The following is a 22,279-nucleotide window of genomic DNA, read 5'->3' on the forward strand; positions in this document are numbered from 1 at the left end:
TAAAAGTATACGCAGTTTGAAATGACTTGAATCATCAAATTGGCTTGTACCAAAAAAAACAACACAAATTACTTTTTTTTAAAAACAATAGACACAAAAAGTACCAATTTTACAATATTTGCAGTTACTGAAAGCTAGTTCGTAACTGATGTATGAACTGATTGATACCTCCGTTTTTCGGAGCTCCCATCGAAAGCTGCAGCTGCGAAGGTACAGTGGTATCCATGTACACTCTCTTACAGGATTAATGGAGATGTGTCAACTAACTTATAATGTATGTACAGCCCATCATCAAGGACAAATCCCCAACCCAACACCATGGGAATCCTAGGACAGCAGGAAGTCTGTTATTATAATGATCGCAGTACTCGGAGGAGAGAACCACCGGGCAATACGACGGGAACAGACAAACTGTAGAGATACCTGAGGATTGATCTTCTGGTCAAAGTCGGGGGCCACCTTAACCAACCAAGGCCTTAAAATTACCCATTCTTGTTTAAACTCCGGTCTGGATACCAGAAAAGTGTGTGGGAGGGTGTAAATCACCCTCTAATGTACTGAAATTTGCAGAGCCCCGAATCAGAATCGAACCCGGCACCTTCAGCAATGTAACCATCGGTCTTAATAAGTACACATCATACGGATAAACAGTAAATACATCATAAACAGTCTAAGGAAAGCAATGAAGAATAAAAACCCGGTTAACTTTGAACAGAAAAATGATTTGTTAAGCCTGTGCTGCACTTCTTAATATAATTCTATTGATGAAACTTTTATTTGAAAAAATGCCAAACAGAGAGAATAATGTAAATTTCACTAGAAGTATTAAATATATCCGAATTTAGCAACAAAAGCTCGAATGGCAATTTTTCTCTTGCGTTTTATTATACTTGTGCATATGTTTTCTATTATGATAGCATAATTAGCCTTTTACATACCTTCAATGCAGTTAAACATAACACCAGCAACTGTTATCAAATTCGACAAAGTTGTAGTAGGAAGTAAAAAAAAAAACACGTCATTTTCTCTTATCATATGAACATCGTGAAATAGCAATTGGCCAGATAATTTTAAAATAAAAATCAATAACTAAGTAAAATATTAACCTGGAACCCTGAGTAACATATCTGTATTGTTTAAAAACCAATCATAGATTGCGTAGCATTTTAAAAATGAAATCATTAACAGAATAAAATTATTAACCTGAGAATCTTTTTTATATCTGGTGATTTCAGTTTCACACAGGAAACCCTATGCAAAAACTCATCATAGATACCAGAATTAAAATTTGTACACCAGACGGGTGTTTCGTCTACAAAATAATCAGTGACGCTCGAATCATCAAAAGACTCAAAAAGGACAAATAAAGTATGAAGTTGAAGAGCAATGATGACTCTAAATTCCAAAAAGATTTTAACCAATAATATATTACTAGGGTAGTACGTTATTGATTTTGTTTTTGATAAATTAAAACATAACTAAATAAGTATTGGTATACAGTTATGAAAACATATGGTCCTACATTTTGTCGATACTGTGTCCTTAATATTTTGGAATTTCACAACTTCATGTTTTCTGTCTGTTTATGACGTCTTTTCACTTAATTTGTTGGATTTGTACTGGATGATACTTTCGTCTAGGAGAACATGATTCATGTATTAACTGTGGATTCATACATGCAACTGCCTGTACGGTATTAGTTTTTTCTTATTTTTTAATTCCTACAGTAACCTTTAGTTGTTTACATGCTCGTCATTTGGACCCAGATTGATACTTGTTTCAATTGCTATCATACTACATCTCCTTATGTTTATACTGTATACAAGTAGCTCATTCGGATCAAAACTATTGTGTTATACAGCAGCAGGTTCCAGATAATAGAAAATGAATTTAATAAACTGTTAACACAGAGATATGTCTCGCCTATTTGTTATTAAGATAATGCAAATATTGAAATTAAAATAGCAATACTTTAATATGTAAGTTATGCAAATATTCAAAGTCAATGAACCATGACTGAAGGTACAGGGCTAAATAATCTAATGGAAATGAGATGTGCCAATACTAATACAACTGCATACCAAATACCACTGACATCTCATAATTCGTTCCCTTTAATCAAACCTAAACACAAACAATAACTTTAAAAAAGAAAACGTGGTATGATTGCCAATGAGACAACTCTCCACGAGAGACCAAATGACACAGACATAAGAGCTATGAGTTACCGTATGGCCTTCAACAATAAGCAAAGCCCATACCGCATAGTCAGCTATAAAAGCCCCCGAAATCACAAATGAAGAACAATTCAAACGAGAAAACTAACGGCCTAGTTCGTGTAAAAAAATGAACGAAAAACAAATATGTAACACAGCAACAAACCACAACCACTGAATTACCGGCTCCTGACTTGGGACAGGCACATACATATAGAATGTGGCGGGTTTAAACATGTTAGCGGGACCCCAACCCTCCCCCTAACCTGGGACAGTGGTGTAACAGTACAACATAAGAACGAACTATAAAAATCAGTTGAAAAAGGCGTAACTCATCAGATGGATACGAATAGAAATATATATAACAAAAGCATTTGGACGTGACTTGTAAACTATGAAAAGTCAATGAACTATAATGAGGTTGTGGGATTATATAATATCCATGGAAATGAAACTTGCAAATGCCAATACATTTGCATACCAAATATCATTTTCGTAATATTAGCTGTTCATCTTAAACTGACCTTATCACAAACTAAAACATGTAAACTAAGCAAAAGTTTCAAAGTCAATAGACCATGACTGAGGGGACAGGGACCAATCATCTCCATGGAAATGATATATGGCAATGCTTATACAAGTGCATACCAAATATTATTGACTTATCACCAATGGTTCCCCTTAAACTCACCTAATCACAAACTTATACATGTAAGTTAAGCAAAGTTTCAAAGTCACTAGACCATGAATAAGGGAGCGGGGCCAAATAGTCTCTTCATTGTAATGAGATGTGTCAATGCCAATACAACTGCATACCAAATATAATTGGCCTACCACTAGTGCTTTACCATAAACTAGACCAAATTATAAACTAAAACATTGTTGATGCCGCCGCCGCCGCTGGAAACAGCATACCTATGTCTCGCTTTTTGACTTCGTCAAGGTGAGACAAAAATCAAACAACGGCTATAACTTAGTTAACCTGTTTGGTTCAACTACATATACACATTGTATCCATAAAGTCTAATCAAAGATGCCAGGCTTGTAATTTTGTTCGCCAGTCGCGTTTTTAGTTTACATAAGACTCAACAGTGGCGCTCGAATCATAACAGCTGGAAGGCCAGATCATATCCGATGTTGAAAAGCACGAAAACAAAAAATACCTATTATTTTATTATGCCAAAATACTGCCAATGCTATCTATGCTTGAAGGTCGAAAAACATTAACCTCAGTGTTTTGAATAATTCAATATTTTATAAACAGTAAACAGTAAATTTTCAAATAATGACCGTATATGTATTTTCTGTCATCAAATATAGTTTACTTCTGATAAGTGATCCCACCATGAAACTTAACAGTGAACAACGAACCATGAAAATGAAGTCATGGTCAGTTGAATCCTGCACGACAACCATGTAAACCTTACAACCATCCCTTTCACCAACTGTAGTTGGACCTATTGCTTACAGTATCCGAGAAACGAACTTATACACAATAACTTATCATTGACCAAAGATCAATGAAAATTAGCCCAAATATAAATAAGAAGATGTGGTATGTGGTATGAGTGCCAAAGAGACAACATCACAACATAAAAAGACACACTATAAAATATCAATTGAATTTCAAAGTACATGTATTTGACGTACTGCTTAGTATCTTAAAAAGAGACCAAAGACGTGAAAACTTAACATCAATCAATGAACCATGACAATAAGGTCAAGGTCAGATGAATCTGCTTTACATTTACACCTTACAATCATTCCAAATAATTTAAACCTACAGTTACATTATCTGTAATATGGACTTAACCATGTTGACTACAAAAACCTAACCTTAATCAAACAAATGATATATATAGTCGACACAACATGCACATCGCAGAACAACAACGAACATATTTCATCAACAACAAAATCCACAGGATATCAGAAACAGTGACACACTTACGTTACTAACACACAATCTCTTTATACAATTATTTTACAATATTCGTCGAAACAATTTTCATGACATTGGTGGTATGGAAAGGCAATTTTATAATTATTTGGACTACAAACAGTAAGACATAACAGATGATCCAACCGAAACCATAACAGAAACATCAAAAATAAATCCATGAATGTTGGATGTACAAAACACCGAGACACGTACACAGCAACGCAAATTCCCATTCAGTATAACAGTTATATTCGGGAATATGACAATGATGATATTGAAAGGCAATTTTATGATTATTCAGACAAAAAACGATAAGACATAACACATCATTCAACCGAAACCATAGCACAAACAAAATAAATAAATGAATATTGGATGTACAAAATACCAAGACACGTGGTACAGCATTGATTAATTCACTCTCGGTATATCAGTCGTATTCGGGAATAGGTCACGTTCGGTACTTAGTAGACAGACGACATAGATGTCAAACCACAATCTAAGACGTGGTAAAAATGTCATTAGTTAGTTAAGAGACAGACACATTGTATAGATCAACCAATTCGTGATGGTGTCATTTTTCATCTTTCCGCCCCATAACTCTGTTGTAGCAGTTTCTGCGTAAGGAGCACACTCCTCGATATGAAGTCAGTATAGTGTGAACATGCACAAGCATAACGTATCAATTGAGATATGTACACACCATACGACGGAGCAGAGGGTATGTTACTGCAGAGTAAGGAAAATTGATAATTGGAAATCATCCCGTTTGGCATAGATTTTAATGTGGAGACGTCCTTCTTTGTCAATATTGAGGAAAAGATCAAGGTATGACGCAGTTTTTCTTGTATCAGTAGTATACTTACTTTCAAGTTGACTGGGATATATGACTGGGAAGTACTGACTGAAATATGGGTTATTCAGTGATAGGACATCATCAATATATCTGAAAGTAAAATTAAAGAACTTTGCAAGGGGCTTTTCTTTTTGTTTTTTAGAAGGTTCTGAATGAATTGTGCTTCATACGAGTACAAAAACAAGTCGGTCAGAAGGCGTGCACTGGACAACCGACTGTCTGTTGAAATATCAATCCTCCAAACTCTTGAAAATATATTGTCGATTAAAGAGTCCAGCATTTTGATAGTATCATCATCACTGTATTTTTCTGATAGAATCAGTGTGGTTCTTCACAAAATAACAATTATTATAACCCAAAGCAAGAAATTTATATCTGCGATTCCCATTTTTATCGAAAAAGCTGTGTTTAATGAGATGGTGAAGTCGATCTTTCAATTGAGCAACAGGAATAGTAGTGTAAATAGATATAAGAAGATGTGGTATGAGTGCCAATGAGACAACTCTCCATCCAGGTCAAAATTTATAAAAGTAAACCATAATGGGTCAAAAGTGCGGTCTTCAACACGGAGCCTTGGCTCACCCCGAACAGCAAGCTATAAAGGGCCCCAAAAATTACTTGTGTAAAACCATTCAAACGGGAAAACCAACGGTCTAATCTATATAAAAATGAGAAACGAGAAACACTTATGAACCACATCAACAAACGACAACTACCGATCATTAGATTCCTGACTTAGGACAGGTGCAAACAATTGCAACAGGTTTTAATCATGGTACCAAATCTTCACCCTTATCTGAAACAATAGTGTAACATCACAACATAGAAAGACACACTATAAAATATCAATTGAAATGGCTTAACTCAATCAAAATACATATCAACACTAGTGAACATACACTGAACAAATAAATTTGATCTATGATACAATGTAAATACAAAAAAAATAAACTAAGGGAAGAATAATTAAAGTAACATGTTAAAGCTCTTTTGTGAATCATTGCAAATAATGGCTTTTACATACGAAGACAATATTATTGAAGCCTCTTCTGCAGGAACAACGACATATTTTTCATGCAAAGAGGATAAAGCATCCACAACCTCCGGGTTCTTGAATGGGTTAGAAACCCTTGTGTTCATAGTACATCGTAGTTTCTGAATGCATGATCGAATAGCTTTGATCCATTCAGACAAAGTGGCCAGTGCTGGTTTGTCTGGTTCATGTTTTTATCTATTTTCTAGTATAGTCCTCAACTGCATCCATCCGTAACCTGAAGTTCTTTTTCCAGTTGGTGGGCTGGGGAATTCTGTATTATGGTCCCTTGGTAGGCAACTCTCGTAGTTCTTCATTGGTGACGATGCCAAGGTCGCCAGTAATAACATGACCAGCCGGACTATAATTGTATATTGACGATGCACATGAGCAATCCGGAGGATTGGATTTCACATCTTTAATCTCTAATCTGCAACTAGAAAAGAAATCTAGAGTCTGCTTAAATTTTGGTAATGACCTTTTATGAGCTATTGAAGTCTTCTATGAAAAGAAAAGTAAGTGAAATGGGGAAAAATGTATTTCACTTATGGTTGAAAATCTTGGTGTAAGTAAATGAAATTACAGGTGTAGCTTTATTTTTGAAGTAATCAGGTATAGTTTTTTGTACAGATTTCTGGTGGAAAATATTGATAATATTGATAGCATCTTAACCTTTAATGGCGAATTCTACTTTAAAAAAAAATATGTTTTACCTCTTTTTGGAAGTAGGTTTGAATACTCTATTGTTAGCAATGTTCATGATTATTGAACCTTATCTATACAAAACAGAATTAGAATCAATGACGGAAGTATTTTGGCCCTCTTGAAATAGTAAATAAAGGTCAGATAATGGAATGGAGTATAATTTAGTTCTGATATGGTGAATGCCTAAGGTTTTTGAACAGACGATATCATTAACATGTAGACTATCATTTGTCACGGTGTGAACAACAGGTGTTCAAGATATTAGACAATCACCTGCATTTAATCCCTACATTATATTGTTAGCATTGTCAGCCTTTTTGGTTATTGAATTTTAAGGATGTAGTCAGGTCAGGTTTAGGAATTTTTGTCAGAGGTTTTGGGCTCTTGTTACGATTCAGGGTGAAATACATTTTTCCCCATGTCACTCACTTTTCTTTTCATAGAAGACTTCAATAGCTTATTTCTAGTTGCAGTTAAAATGGTAGCCCTACATCAGTAGTGTAGGATGCCCTGTACGAGCATCAAAAAGGCGGACGGCGGACGCGGAAGCCATATCCAACCCTTAAATCGGGACACGGACGCCCATACCCTAGTAATGGACCATTTGACCATTGAACCGGGACGAGGACACCATACCCTTGAAAAAAAGGACGGTATAGCCTCGAAAACGGACGCGATTTCATCTTAGCTAAACGCGAACCCTTTAAACCCAACTCCTTAACAACAAATCTGTGGTAATTCTGAAAAGGAATAATTTGCCCATCAACTTGACGAGTTTTCATATAACACTTCCTTCGCCCGCTTAAGTTACATATAGTGTCTTCGTCCCAGAACAAGCCTTGCGTGGAAATATATATATAGTTCAGAGTAGACTTCAATAAAACGTCTACCACTTAAATAAGTAACTACTCAGACATGCTTAAAACAACTGTAAGAATTCTCCAAGATACAATATTTATATTTAATCAGTTATTCAGATAAACTGTCACTAAATTCAGTAGGCGGTTCTATGAATAGATGCACGTGTAAAGATAATTGGTTTAAAATGTTTGATATCATTACATAAAATATGTTAAAAGGCATTACGAATGCTACTTCAAAGAACTGAAGTAAACAAACACATTGAAAACAGGTTTATGAAATACATGTATTTTTAATTGTGCTAATAAATTGTCAGCAGTTTACTTAAATAAGCAATGAGAAGAGACTGATTGTTTATCTCTTTAATAGTCGTAAAAGGTTAGTATTATTGCTTTCCGACGTCTTTGAACCACTTAATTAATATCGTCTGGTCATGATTAAAATGACATCCTAAATAACAAGATAAAGGGATAACGCACATCTGGTGGTTTAAAATAAGATATCTTTATACACTTTCTTTCAATTACATGTATGCAGATGTACACTATTCTATCTGATCCTAATTAACGAATATAAGCAACAGTTATAGAAATATCGTCTGTGACATAAAATATTTATCTTTTTTGTTTAGGATTTAGATTTCTTATCTCATAAGCATGAACACCATAAACATTCACTATTATTGCTTTCCGACTTCTTTGAAACACATAATTAATATCACATATACAGAATTAAAATTTTACCCCAAATAATAAACTAAAAGGATGAAGCACATCTGGTAATTAAAAATTAGAAGTCATTATATACTCTTTTTAATTACATATATGCAGACATATACTCTAGCACTCTACAACTATTTGAAATAAAGATATCTTTTCTCATTTAACATATACTAGTCAACAAAAGAAGCGATACAAGGCAATTTATTTTCCATATATAATGAAATTGGAAACACTGTACCGAGGTAAATAATGTAAATGGTAAAATTCATTTAATCATATGCACTTGCTTTGTAAAAGAATGTTTTTATTGGATAATTTAACAGTTTTTCCTATTTATTATATTTTATGATACATTTTAATTCAAACTCGTGTATCGTTTCTTTTGTTGCCTAGTATATATATTTGACAAGTTTGCGGTCGAAATTGAGTTTTATCTTCAAAAATGCACGGGTAATGTATTTGATCTATTTATATTTATATATAGGGTGTGGGTGTGGTTAACAGAATAGTGAATAATGGGGGGAAAATAAATAAAGAAAAGAGAAATATGGGCGAGAAAAATAAAGAATAGAGAAATATGGGCGAGAAAAATAAAAAATAGAGAAATATGGACAAAAAAGTATAAAGAATAGAGAAATATGGGGAGCAAGAATATAAAGAATAGAGAAATATAAGCAGCTAAAATATAAAGAATAGAGAAATATTGGCTGCTAAAATAAAAAGAATAAGGAAATATGGGCTGCTAAAATATAAAGAATAGAGAAATATGGGCTGCTTAAATATATAGAATAGAGAAATATAGGTTTAAACAAATATTTTGGGAAAATATGAATATGTATAATTGCCGCTATATATTAGGAACATTTCTCCCTTTCTTTTTTTGATCCTCCGTTTGGTTTTTTTTTTTTTTTTTGGTGTTGAAGTTTTAGGTGCACGAGAAGGAAATATTTCTATGCAGAGAAACAAAAACCGGTTTGTGCTAGTTTAAACTAGACGATATTGTCTTGGTATGTGGGCGGCTCTTAGCAATAATAATATCATACGGTCCAATCAAACAAGTTTTATGTCTTTATATTCCTATTAATAAAGGACTTATTCTTCAAAAGTCAACATGATATGCTTATAGAGTCACATTATGATTCCGAAAAAGGACGAACCTAAATTAATGCTTTAGGAACAGAGATACTTCAGGAAGATTCGCTCATGAGACATAGACTTTATACAGAAACGACAAAAGTTTTATTGACGTCTACCACAAATTGAGTTATAATAATTATTTCAACCGAGCCGTACAGAAGATAAATTCGTCTACTGGAACCTGTATTAATATATTTAGGCACAACACTATTTACGTTTATTTCTTAAATACGGTTTTAAGGTGAACTATATGTACAATAAAGCTAAAAGAGAGAACTTAAAGTTAAACTGGAATGGACACTATGGACGAGTTTTACTTATTAATTAATAGCAAAGACTCGCTTTCAGCGTTTGAAAATAACGTAGGTGGCAATTTCAAAGTGTACCTGCAAAAACGGTATACCTTGGATGAATCATGGGAATGTGCATTATTGAAGTTGTTGTCCATAGCAGAATTAGAAGCCTCAACGAGACGCATATACCTCTGTTCAGATTTCGTGCACCAGTCGTACGTAAGGGAAACGCCTCTCCCTATTCTCCAGTCGATAGGTTTATTGAATGAAGACATCACGGACGTTACGTTTGATAAACCAATCTATTTCACAGTGACCAGAAACGAGTTGTATCACGTCAAATTTGTTTTGAGAGACGATAATCTGCAAATATGTCGTCTAAAAGATGACCATGTATTTCTCTTGCTACACTTTCGAAAGAAGTGAAGTAAAAAATCTATAAAAGACTCTCATTATGGAAATTATGAATATGTATAATTACAATCTTTGTCGTAAAGTATATGAGAGGCCGCACGATATTCGAAGACATGAGAAGTAAGCATTCTTCCGATCAGTAAATATACCACCAAGATTTAACCCAGCAGCAGCAGCAGCATCAACAGCAGCAGCAGCAGCAGCAGCAGCAGCAGCAGCAGCAGCAGCAACAGCAGCAGCAACTCCAGCAGCAGCAACAGCAGCAATATCAGCAACAACAGCAGGAGGTTTTCGTGTTTAGACACCCTTTCACCATGATCGTGTCCGGTCCAACATCTTGCGAAAAAACTCATTTCATGAAAAATTTGCTTCAACAAATAGAGAGGCTGTGTAGTCCTTGTCCAGAAAGGATCGTTTAGTTGTATAGAAGGTGTCAACCTCTTCACGGAGAAATACAACGAACAGTGCTTCCACGCGTTGAATTCATTCGTGGAATACCTTTTGATCTCGAAAGGGACGATTTTTTCGATCCCAACATTCGAAATATTATCCTATTAGATAACGTCATGTCGACATCGGCCAAAGACTCAAGAATAAATGATTTGTTTACGGACGGGAGTCACCATAGAAATTTATCGGTAGCCGTTTTTAATCAGAATTCATACTTTGGCAAAGACCCAACACAGAGACGAAACTTTCATTATCTCGTTCTCTTTAATAACCCAATTGATCGACTGCCAATCATGACTCTTGGCCGAAATATGTACCCTTTTCGAGCGGACTTCTTTATCCGGAAATTCAAAGAGGCAACGAGGAAACCTTTCGGGTGGGTAACTTCTTGTTGACCTTTAAGTTAGAACTTCGGAATCATCCAGATTGCGCACAGACGTTTTGCATATCGGTAAAGGAGATTCCCGCGACACAAGACAGACAGATGGAGGATGACCGGGATTGCGGAGTAGTGTTTGCTCACATTAGTGGATTGGAAGCCCATAGTCAGCAAGGGTGTGGGAAGAAAAACTTCATTGCTCTCCCGATGAGCGGGAAGGACGTAGAGGATGCCTTGAGAGGATTACCCGTGACAGTTTGGTGTGCAGACGACTTACCTAGCTATGTGAGCGACAGGCCTAGAACGTTTGTGGTCAATATGGACAACTGTGATCAAAAAGGTAGTCATTGGGTTGCTTTTCATTTTCCCATATCGGGTCCACCAGAATTTTTCGGCTCCTTACGATGATTACCGGAAGCGTACAAACGCTATTTGAGGAATCTACTCATCGTTAATTGACCGCAATATTGTGTTGTTAGCAATCAAATTCAACCCGATGATTCAGATACCTGTGGCCTGTATTGCGTTTTTTTCGTCAAATTGAGATGTCGTGGACTCCAGATGAAGGACAATATAAACAACTTTTCTTCCATTGACTTGACCAAAAATGATAGCAAACTCGTAGCTATATTTGGTTAAAAAAATGATACAATAAAAAATAATAGTAATAAAGAAAAAAAGGTTAAAAAAAAAATCTTAAACCACCTACATGTACATGTGTAGCAGGTCTCAAATCCTGAAACAGATCTAGTTTCTGGAAGTATGAGAAAGATTTTCAAGTAATCCGAAAACTGGGTCCACTATCAAGGGTGTGACGTCACTTTTAGTGTCTACCTATTAGGGTAGCCTGGTCCAATACTAGGGTATGGTGTCTGCGTCCCATTTATGGTTGACTGGTCAAACACTAGGGTGTGACGTTTGCGTCCCGATTTAAAGGTCAAATGGTTCAACATTAGGGTGTGGCGTCCGCGTCCCGATTTAAGGGTGGACTGGTCCAACACTAGGGTATGGTGTCCGCGTCCCGATTAAAGGGTCAAATGGTCCAACACTAGGGTTTGGCGTCCGCGTCCCGATTTAAGGGTTGGATATCGCGTCCGCGTCCACCGTCCGCATTTTTGATGCTCGTACAGGGTATCCTACACTACTTACATCCCAGTCAACCTATTTGCCAACTAACTATTACAAAGTAAATTTCTTCTCATCAAAACATGCATGAAATATTGGTCACTGGATTTTTAGCAATTTAATAATCAATCAATACACAAATAAAAAATTGAAGAAAGAAAACCCCCTTTTCTCAACTTAAAAACAAATCAAATAATTTATAAACGCATGGTCATCCAATGAAACTTTGTTAAGTCAGTCACATCCTAACTCCATGAGATTTTCCATGCTATTCAAACACCAAGTTGTCAAACAGCTTAAATTTATGTCTGTTTGCATCAATAGTTAAACAATTTTCTAATTCAAACTAGTATTTACATCTGTTTTGAATAAAAAATTAGCTGATAAATTTTTATGATCAAAATTTAAAATCACATAACATATCTTGTTTGTTATGTCATTAAATAGGTATAGCTTTTTCTCATTGTTGAAGGACGTAAGGTGACCTTTAGTTTTTAGTTGTCTCCTTGGCAGTCATGCTACATCTTATTTCTGTCAACTTTGATTGTCTACCAGTTAGTCAATTGAAATGAGAATCTGTTTGGAGATTTGAGACATAATTTAATTTGTTCTCTAATAAAAAACGGTTTTGGTCCATATGCTTTAGAAAATATGAAGTCAAATTATCATAATCTAAAAATTGTATGGGAAAAGAAAGATCTAGCCAGAGAAGCAAAATACAAATTCAGTTAAATGTATATACAAGGTAAAACAACTGGACTTTTTATCATACGACGGCAAATTTTTTTTTTGGTTCGAATAATGCTATGATGTCGTCATCGGCGTCGTCTGCGTCGTCTGCGTCGTCGTCGTCCGAAGACACATTTGGTTTCCGGACAATAACTTTAGTTTAAGTAAATGGATCGCTATGAAATTTTACAAGTAGGTTTAATACCACAAAAGAAAGGTTTGGATTGATTTTGGGGGTTATGGTACCAACAGTTTAGGAATTAAGGGCCAAAAAGGGCCAAAAACAATTTTGTAGTTTCCGGACAATAACTTGTGTGTAAGTGTATGGATATCTCTGACATTGTACAACAAGGTTCCATATCACAAAGTGAAGGCTAGGAGTGAGTTTTTGGATAATTGCCCCAAACATGCAGGAATCAGGGGCAAAAAATGGGCCAAAAACAAGCATTTTTATAGTTTCAACAATAACTTGTGTTTAAGTGTATGGATCTCTCTAAAATTGTACTACAAGATTCCATACTACAAAGGGAAGGGTGGGATTGAATTTGGGGTCAAAGGGAGGGTCAATATTTTTTTTGGGGGGGGGGGATTTTTTTCCCACTTTTTTAAGGGGTTCATAATTTTTTTTTTCCAAATTTTTCAAATTTCAAATTTTTTATAAGTTTCAAGATGAAATCTTCAAATGCACAGTATTGCGCAATAGATTTTTAAGATCTTTGATCACATTTATTTTGTGTCAGAAACCTATATTATGTCAAAAATTTGATCACAATCCAAATTCAGACAGTATCAAGCTTGAATATTGTGTCCCAATTTGCCCCAACTGTTCAGGATTCGACCTCAGCGGTCGTATCAGGCTGCGCTCAGCGAAGTATTTTATTTTGATTAATTCCGGGAATGCATCGACTATACCAAATTTTTGAAGACATGAACACGAGAAAAACATGAAAAAAGTACAATACAGTATACATGGTATATAAAAAATATGCACAAATTATTTAGGACAAGTTTAAAACATCACAACTTTTTTTCTTTTAATAGTTATTACAGTTGTGATGATTGGGAGGTGAGTCTGATCGAAACAAACATGATAAAACAATTGTAAACATACAAAAAAAAGTCCGATCTTTTCGTAGTAATTGTATAGATGGTATAAGCTTATGACAATTTTGAAAAATTTTGTTGAAAATACTAGTATATGCAAGTTATTTACTGAAGTTTTTATGAAAATTAGGACACGGGTTGTTAAAAGAGACAACAATAAAACATTAAAAATATTGATAGTAAGTACGCCATGTATCAGAGAAAATTAGTTATCTGTTTAGTGCAGATGACTTAAGACAAAACCCCTACCCCCGAAAAGATCACGATGACCGAATATAATTGATATATTTCGACAACCCCTAATATGTGAAACGGTTATCTATAATTGGATTCTTCTTTCTACTTTTATTATGAGAAAAATATTATGATCTCTCGGAGTTCAGTATTTTTGCTTTTTTTTTTTTACACATAAAAAAAATACAATAAAATGGCACGACGAACATCTTTGTATAGGAAAATTCTTATAAAGATTACTAAAGTTGAAATTTACACAGTTCAAATTCAGTGAAATAAGTTGATTGTGCCAAAGAATATGATATAAAAATATACAACAGCAGTGAATTTATCTTATACGTAGTTAACACTGTATAAAAACGCCTGACCATCTGTTTCATTCGCAACAAGCAAATAATTTAATTTGCTGTTGTAATCTATTGCCCATGGAGAGTCGCATAGGTCTATTTTTGACAAGATTATTTTGTGATCTCTTCCATCAGAATCTATTACAACGATGTTATTTGATCCCCCCCCCCCTTGCGACAAATATATTTCCGTTTTCATCCACTGTGATACATCTGGGTTCTTTTACAACAGTATAGTTTGAAAATGTCCAAAGTATATCACCGTTTCTATTATCACACACGATCGTATCTGTATTTCTTTCTTTATGGTAAATTGTATTTTCTAATGAAGCAACATATTCTGAGTCCATAGTACTGCAAATGTTATTTGTATTGTTATTTTCTAACATGATCTCCTACAATTTTCCCTTTTAGGACAAACTATGAAAGTGGATTTATTATAAGTAATGCCGAAAGAACAGCTAGTAGTATGGATAGTTAAGATACATTTTTTTGTCTGTCCTCGAGAATAAGTCTTAGATTTTCTTTTATTTCTTGGACTGATGTTTTAGCATTAAGAATCACTTCGTCAACAGGGAATGTTGCTTTGCATTCTTTATGTTTCTCAGAAATAGCGCATTTTCAACATAAAACATCATTGTGCTCCTTGCAAAACAACTGGTATTTCTCGTCGTTTTCATTGCAGTGCAGTTTAATGTTTGTAATAAAAGATGGCAACTTATGATATTCGTCAATCAGAACAGTCTTGTGGTTTCTTGTTGCTTTTGACAAGCTATGATGTTCTTACAGTCCTGGCATAGTCCTTCATCGCAGTCTGGGCACCAAACCACTGAGAGCTTAGAAACGTGTCTTGAAGTACAAATACCACAGTGATCAAAAGAGGAAGCCATGACCTGTAAAATAATCTTTACATTATTATAATCTATCAGATATATCAAAATCTAGAATGAAGATAAAACACTAAGATCTCAACAATGAATTATGATTATATGAAATATAAGTACTACCTCATTATTTTTTCCATTGGTATATTTCCATTTTGTACTGTAATCAAATAAATCAAATCTTCGTGTGAATGTTATAATGGTATAAGTCCCAAGTGTTGGGAAATTGAACATGAAGTTTAAAAGTGCGATATTATAATTATTTGCCAGAGATATAGAAAGTTGTGTAGGAATTGAATTTTTCGGACATGAAGGCTAACTATTTGTTCAATTGTCTTTTAAAAATGTAAACCACAGAATAACAACGAACACCTAAAATTAATTACACAAATACAACATAATAGAATTTTTAACTGTGCGTCATACAAATGTACCAACGCCGAAAAAGTGACGTCACAGGTAAATTTCTAATCAAAGAGCTGATAGCTCTGAGGTGGAAGAAGACGCATAAAAGGTAACTTGAATTCCCATGAAAGCAGCCCACACCAACCCAGTCTGTTCTGTCCCATTATTGACTCTGATATATTTTCTCTTTCAAAAGTAATATTCTTTAATAATACTATAGTCTCAACCAAAACTGACAATACTAAACATAATAAAATGCTTCACTGGGCGCGGCCTGATACGACCGTAGAGGTTGGCTGCGTACACACGGACACTATTTAGCAAAAGAGCGAGAGCTTTACTCCCTGTCAGGAAAAGTCCTGGGGTGTCAATTTGTATACCCATTCAACCCTTGGGATCCAAATAAATAAATTATAAGAAATTATAGGACCATCACCAATACAACAAAATGTACATGTACTTTAAACAAAAATTTGTTTGACTGTTGTTTAATGAATGTACGATATAGAACAGAAATATACCGGTATCAGTAAATGGGACCAATACTTAAAATTTTAGTTCTATTTTCTACTGAATTTCTACAATCATTAAATTGGCAGAAAAATTTGACGAATTATCGGAAGGGACGTACACGTAAACAATTGCAATCCCTTTACGTCCATCGTACTTAATCTGTTTTACAAAAATCTTCTCCAACGAAAGCTTTTCTGCTGAATTTATAGTATGTCTAAGTATGAAGTGATTGTGCACTTTGATCAAACAAAATGTAGCTTAAATTAAACCGAATTATCAGACTGTAATTTTGGTTAAAAACAAGAAAATCATAGCAGTTAAAGAAAAGTAATAGCAGAAAAAAGGTAAGCATGACAAATATTGATGAAACATTTGGTGTTTCTTGCCAGTTATGTTGATATTTAGCTATCTTTGACTAAAAGGCCAGTGTTAGCTTTTGTCATCACTTTTCAAAAAGTTAACGAGATCAATTTTCTGGGATCCGTCGTCCGTTAAATATATATTTTTTTAATAAAATTTCACCAAGAAACTTCTGGGCAAAATCGAACCAAATTGGCAACTATCATCCTATGGGTATCTAGTTTTAAAAAAAAAGGAACGTGTTCTGTACTCACGCTTGTCATTAAACAAATCAACGAAGGCTAAAAAAATAAATAGAAGGTCAAATGCAAGCATTGTATATTATCTTGGAATGAAAGAGTTAAAGAAAAACAAATCTGGCAGGAACAGAAATGTTCAAAATATCAGTTTGTTATTGACTTTGAATATCACCCATCTTTCTTTTTTAACATTTGTTTGCAATTCAAGCTATTTCCATTGAACATTTCAAAAACTGGATATAGCAAAAAAAATTAGTAGTACAAGATCTAAAAGTTGGTCAACATGATCGAAATAGCCATTGATACTGACTGAAAATGATGATATTGGTTTACAGTATTGGCGTTACTACGATGGATAACTAATGATCAGGTAGAGACAATTAACGTATTAATGTCATAATATGATTTTCAATCCAAGATGAATGTGCAATCAAAACACCCAATGCTCATTAAATTTTAAAAAATCTGCTAAATTTTAGGACAGGATATTTCAGCTCTCCATAGTAAAACATATTTGTATTGGTGGTCTAAGAATCAAACAGCGTCAACTAATAACACAACATAAACATGGACGCGACTAAGTTGAATGCAAATGCGTCAAAAACGAAAAATCCACTCAATGTCTCTATCATATTACATTGATACTCAATTCCGAACCGGTTATTAATCCAAAAATTGTAGAATGACATAAGTATGATTTTGATCATTTGGATGGTATCATTCTAAACAATTCTTTAATACTTAAATGGAAAAAAATATATATATAATATTAGTTGTTAAACAGGATTGAATAAATTAATGCATGACCGTCAAATACCTTTGTTTAAAACAATAAAACGGTTGCCAATAAAGTTTACTTGTAACTAACAGAATACAAAAATGCTTGACCACCTTTTTCGTTTGCACCAAGCAACAATCTTAAATTACTGTTGTATATCTGTTGCATGTGTCTTTATGCTTTCTATATCTTCTATGCAATCATCGATTTCTTTTTGTTGTTTTGCCACAGACGGAAGGAAGCTCTATATTTGTTGGATTGAATTTTCGACAACTTTGTTTATTTCATATATACAATGGTCTTGTATCTTATCGAGGTGATTATTTATCTGCTCTCGAATCGCTGATATCTCGGACTCTATTTTGTTTTTCGAAGCAGATAATGATAATATATTCGTTTGTCTGTCTTCCAGAATAATTCTTAGGTTTTCCTTCAGTTCTTGGAGCGAGGAATCGATTTATGTTAACTTTACAGATGTTTTAGCATTTTGAATGACATCTTCAAGTGGTGAAAGTTCTTTACATTTCCTGTGCTTTTCAGAAATAACACATTTTCTACACAACACTTCGTTATGGTCCTTGCAAAACAATAAGTACTTCTCGTCATGCTCATCGCAGTACAGCTTAATATCTACAATGAAGGATGGCAAATTGTGGTATTCAGCGATAGGAACAGTCTTGTGGTTTCGTGTTCCCTTAGACAAGCTATGATGTTCTTTGCAGTCTTGGCATAGTCCTTCATCGCAGTCTGGGCACCAAACCACGGATATCTTAGAAACATGTCTTAAATTACAAATACCACAGTGATCAAAAAAGGAAGCCATGACCTGTAAAATAATCTATACATTAATATAAAGAATCACATATGTTTAAATTTAGAGTGTAGATAAAACATTAATTTACAACTTTACAATGATTTATGATAATATAAAAGATAAGTGCTGCTGCATTATATTTTCCATCGTTATATTTCCATAATGTATTGTTGTCAAATAAATCAAATATCATCTGATAACGAAATATATACAGTGTATGCTTTTTACTTCGTATTTGATTTGACTTATATACGGTTATGCTCCTAATATGAAAATAAGATTTGCTATAATTGACATTGAGACAACTCCCCACCACTCTCCACCAGACACCAAAAGACATAGAAGTTATAACTAGATGTAACTGTACCGCCTTAAACAATGAGCAAAACCCACCTAGCATAGTCAGCAACGCCACTGATGATACTTATGTAGTTGGGACTTGATACTTACAGAAACAGAAACACTTATCTTATTCACAGAAAATAGCGTATACATATTAATAAACCATGTAAATGTTGTCAATTCCACATGAACCATTTTAGATGGTCAAGAACGCTTTCCAATAATTCCTTGTATAAAAAAAATGTTGGATGTTACTAATGGTCACTGAAGATATAACAAGATCACGAATAATCAATGAACTATATTAAATTAAGGCCATTATCAGACAAAGAGTAACACCTTTTAATCTGTATGTGTTAGATCTAGGTAACCTATAATCCCTTATAGTATGATAAAACAGAATCATTTTGATTGAGTATTTCAAGATAGTTAAAACTCGAATTATTTCAAACTTGAACAATTGTATTCGTTGTTTAAAACTCATCATGTATCTGTTGAATTTATTGTTGATTGCAGACATGTTATTTTAGAAGTTTAAATTGTTGACGTTTTAATTTTAACTACTTCATATCTATTTGGTTTTGTTGTGATGTGGGGTTTCATCCGCGTATACTACTTGTTTTATTCATATTAATTCAAATTTCAGAGTGAATGCTAAAGACTATGTTGAAGTTGTTTTTAATTCTTGTATTATACTGATAAAAGGTCAAACATTAACACAGTTTAGTCTCTAGTTTCATTTATCTGCATATAAAGTCTTACAGAGGCATTTCAACGTTATATATTATTGCTTGAATCTAGCTTCCATACAATTTTTCTTGTAATTGTTATAAAATAAATCAAATAACATAATTAGAAACCTAATCTTGATTCATATCCAATGTTTAGAAATTTACCTGTGACGTTACTTTTTGTGGCGTTGATACATTCGTGTGACAGATTTTTTTGTGTACTGTCCTAAATTAATTTTTGTTATTCGTTGTTATTCTGTGGTAAACAAGTCGAAACGTACTATTATATTATTTGTTTATGTATTTCTCTGTCTTGGGTGTTCTTGCAACCATTTGTACTGTATTCCCGTCATGTAATGTTGTCATATTTGCGGTATATTTAACATTGCCAGAAAGCGCGAGGTTTGGCTAGCCACAAAACCATGTTCAACCCACCATTTTTGTTTAAAATGTCCTATGCCAAGTCAGAAATATGGCAGGTGCTATCTAATAGTTCGTTTCTCTGTATGTTGCATTGACGTTTGTTTTTTGTTGCACTTGAGTGTTCTGTTGTTTCGTTGTTTTCCTCTTATAGTTGATGTGTTTCCCTCTGTTTTAGTTTTGTAACCCGGATTTGTTTTCTTTCAATAGATTTATGACCTTTGAACAGCGGTATACTACTGTTGCATTTATTAACAAGGGAAACACTATGTAATTTTAGAGTAGACAACTGGAGTCTACTGGTAAACTTTTTGACACATATTTGAATGTTATTATGAGGAAAAGTTTTACCTTAACTTTTCCATTTTCCATTTTCATGAATTTGTTCAGTCAACTTCATGGGTGCACGCTTCACTGTGTCATCAATGTGCTGAATCAATCAGGACATGTTTGAGTTAGAATATTGTGTTGTTTATTTTTTAGTTTCCGCCTATATAACGATTAACTTTGATAGCTCTTGTACATACCTTAAATTCAATAAAACATCAGAACAATAACCCTGTTCCTCAAATTTTTACAAATTCAATTCTGTGTACTGTATAAGGAAGTAAACAATACGTCATAAGCAACAGGTAGGATAACTTTGAAATAAAATCAATAACGTATTTCAAAGTTCAACTTATAAATACCTTACGTTGTTTACATTTTCTATAATTTTGAAATGGTAACTCTTTACAGATAGTTTTATGATAAAATAGACAACAAAAATAGGACGGCCTGCTCCTTTACTTGTATGTTGAGGTGTAAGACTTACTTTGCAAAATTTTACATTGTATAAACTTTAGCAGGCGAGTGTCCGTAAAAGATTGTAAATGGCAGTTCGAGAAATGATATTTCCCTCATAATATTTGCAAATGTTTTTCTTATTAAGGATAAAAAAATTGAAATCAATAATTCTTTATTTGCGAAACAAACAAAAACCAATGTTGGTCATAGCAAATACATAGACAAAACAAACATAAGAATCAATTGAACTTGGTGACAATACTTTTTTAATTTTTTTTATGGAGAAAATGAAATTTTATTTTATTGTACTACATGGATAAAACCAGAGGATTCCGAATATCTGGCAAAAATTCTAAAATAAGTGGAGCGAACATTTTTATCTTAAGGAAGTTCGCTACTCAGTTTCAAAATAACAAGCTTTTCATAAAATTATTATATATTGATAGGAGATTAATAAAGGAGCCAAAAGAGCGAAAAAATATATAGGTCCGTGTGCTTGTTTTGGAGATATTAGCCATTGAAATTTTGGCGGGCAAATGTTCTCTCTTGATTTTTCATAGCTTTATCATTGACAAGTTTAAGTTCTCAAAAACTATTATAAAATAACAAAGATTTTATTAGACTTTTACAGATGGCATATAATGGTTTACAATCACGTAATTTTAAACGCCGGATCCGCCTAGACGTTAGCGGTGGTTTAGCGTGCGTTTTATTTTCAACGAGACGCTTGTAACGAATGTAAACTATGGCGGCGGCAAAATACAGCCTGTGTAACGTCCCAAAATTGAAGGCTGAACTGAGCATTAAGGGTACAGTAATCACAGGAAGAAAGGCAGATCTGATTGATATGTATATGGTGAACTAAATCATGTCAAATGCATACATTGCACAATTTTTTATAGGCTGATCACGACTTTAACGTCTGCTTATGTACAGTGAGTACGTGGAAAAAAACGTCAAAAGTAACTGTCAAATTCTTTATGTTGCATACATTTCATATAAAAAATATTTTGTTGGTATTCATTGTTAGATTTTGATGAACTTGGCACCAAAAGAAGCGGAAATGCTTAAAGTATAATTTTGTATATTTGGTAATGATATTTTGTCAATTGTTTTTCTTTTCTCTTGATCTAAACAATGTACTTTTTTAAACAATTTGATTTAGTTGAAATATAGAACAATCTTATCACAGGCCCTTGTTTCCATCAATGGGAAGGTCTACATTCCATGTCCTTTTATTATACAATAACATGGATAGAAGACCTTCCCAGTGATAGAAACAAGTGCATGTGAAGCTTATGAACAAAACAATAACATGCAAAAAATAATCATTGTCTTTATACTGTATCAATATAATAAAATATTAATTCTTCACAACAAAATTTTAACCAAATAAATAAATGCTTTTAAATGTCCTTATTATTACATAAGAAATAAATTGTTTTAATTTTGAATTCACA

This window comes from Mytilus californianus, unplaced genomic scaffold, assembly GCF_021869535.1.
Source record: "Mytilus californianus isolate M0D057914Y unplaced genomic scaffold, xbMytCali1.0.p SCAF_6, whole genome shotgun sequence".
Taxonomy (NCBI): domain Eukaryota; kingdom Metazoa; phylum Mollusca; class Bivalvia; order Mytilida; family Mytilidae; genus Mytilus; species Mytilus californianus.